This window comes from Cupressus sempervirens, chromosome 3 (assembly GCF_028749045.1).
Source record: "Cupressus sempervirens isolate cs-2001-9-10 chromosome 3, ASM2874904v1, whole genome shotgun sequence".
Classification (NCBI taxonomy): domain Eukaryota; kingdom Viridiplantae; phylum Streptophyta; class Pinopsida; order Cupressales; family Cupressaceae; genus Cupressus; species Cupressus sempervirens.
In genome coordinates, this window is record NC_143120.1 from 624,490,639 (window position 1) to 624,492,891 (window position 2,253).

A 2,253-nucleotide genomic window follows, 5' to 3' on the forward strand; every position below is an offset into this window, starting at 1 on the left:
TGTTATCAAATAAATTTTAGGGGAAGATTTCTTTAGAAGAAGTAGGTTTCATTTAAAGTTTTTAATTTTGTCTTCTTTTGGCCAATCATGTTTGAACTCATATAATCGAATGTAGGATAATTTATGCTTTATCTCTAATAAGATATTAAATATTGTCTTGACACCACAATTTTTTTTCTACTACAAAAGAACAAGTATTGATATACATTGAAGAACAAGTAAATGTGAAGCCAACGTCAATGATAATGATATAAATCACCCATGTTAAATACTAAGATTTTTTCAAAAGAAATAATAAAGGGCTTTGAAAAAATAAAATGAAACTTTGACCATTGCATTTTTGTTTAGCCGAATGATAAGATTTTTTCAAAAGAAATAATAAAGGGCTTTGAAAAAATAAAATGAAACTTTGACCATTGCATTTTTGTTTAGCCGGATGATGTATTTTTCGCCATAAAACAAGTGATGCATACAAAATTTCGCCGCTGCCGGGGATCGAACCCGGGTCACCCGCGTGACAGGCGGGAATACTCACCACTATACTACAACGACTTAATCGATTTTTGTGTTGAGCAATCAAGATCTATTTTTGTCAGCACCTGAATGGGAAATAAACATTATATATACTTTGTATTATTCTTCCTGTCAATTTGTTCATTTCTCTTCTGTAATTTTAAAGAGGCATGTATATTGCAAAATGAAAGTCAGTGTGTCCGTAAACCATTCTTGGTAAGGATTTGTTAATAATTTACAATTTCACGCAAGAATGGTTATCGTTTTAGCTTTGATTCTTTGTAAATTGTTCTTTTTTTAAGTAGCGATTTGCAATATGTATTTCGATTGAATAGATTTGGTTATAGGAGGAGAATTGCAGCGATGATGGAAAGTATAAACAATTTGTTTTATAATTGTTTACAACTTGTAAAATTTGATAGACTAATTTTTTGAGGTCAGTTTTAAGATTTAGAATAAATTTATTCTATAAAAAAAATCAATCCAATACTGATAATGTGTTGTATAGATGCAACAAATTACAAGTACAAAATTTTGGAAATGTCCTTTATTTTCTTTATTTTCTTTTTACTTTTAAATTTACTGATTATTTCCCTCCCAAATTTATGTCTATATATTTTTATAAATTAAACTATAATTTGCTACCATTTTCACAAGGTGCTCAAAGTTTACATACTTGGAAAAGACATCTCACATTTGCACTATGTTTATGGGCTTCATAATTTTTTTTTTATCGTTTTGATATTTCTGGGGATTTTATGTTTTTATTTAAAAATTAATTTATATTTAGTCTTTTTATTTGTTCAATGGTTTTTAGATTATTTATTACCATTTATAGAATTCTATTTAAAAAAAACATAATTCAAATGAACTTATTGAATTTGTTTTTATATATTTCTTATTTATGTTTTGTCTTTTAATCTTTCTTTGTATCTCACAATATATTTATTGAAATTTTTTATAGTATTATTGTTCAATGTAAAGCTTAACAATGACAATACATAAATTTTTTTCAAGGAAGCATTGATCAAAATTTACTTACAATTCTTTCCTGTAGAACATGTAAGAATATGCTTGCTTGAATATAATTTATTATTTTCGTTATTATAAATTAGATTTTTTTGTATCAAATAAGGGGTCACAATGGAAAGTTTTGTATTAAAGTATGATTAAAACAATTTAGTTTTCAATCACATCTAGTTTTTGGAAATAGTCCAAAATACATAGAGAAACCATATTCTAATTGGAAATAAGCAGCCTAAGTTTCAAATTGATTTCACTAGCCTAAAACTCGATCTTGATCCATTGATAGGTCAAACACTAGAAGTCACAAGATCACTTTTGTAAAAACTTAAGAAAAACAAGTATGAAGATTTTTATCAATTACTCCTTTGTCTAAGGAAGTTGAAGATCCTTTTTCCTCCTCATCCTATTGTTGGTTTAGTCCCTAAGAGTCATCCTGCTCTTCCTCTTCATCCTTAGATTCAACATCAATATCCTCCTCAAGCACTTCTATTTCCTACTTCCTATCTGTTTCTTTAGCTTTGTACTCAGTATTTTCTTTTACCCTTTCCACTACTATCTTCTTCCTCATTCTCCACTGAAGAATTCTCAATTCGTAGGCCCTCAATTTTTCATCATAGTTATGTTGACAAACCTATCCCAAATTATCATGAAGTTCTATTGCCTAGAAACTATTTTTTAGTAATAGGGTACTATGAGGAAGTGTGTTCTTTTCAT

At 28.0% G+C, this 2,253-nt stretch overlaps 1 non-coding gene across 1 annotated transcript; it reads right to left on the reverse strand.

Moving 5' to 3' along the window:
• Positions 1-480: 480 nt before the first annotated feature.
• On the reverse strand, positions 481-552 carry TRNAD-GUC (transfer RNA aspartic acid (anticodon GUC)). The gene has a single exon. It is a non-coding gene; the product is annotated as a tRNA-Asp (tRNA).
• Positions 553-2,253: the final 1,701 nt, after the last annotated feature.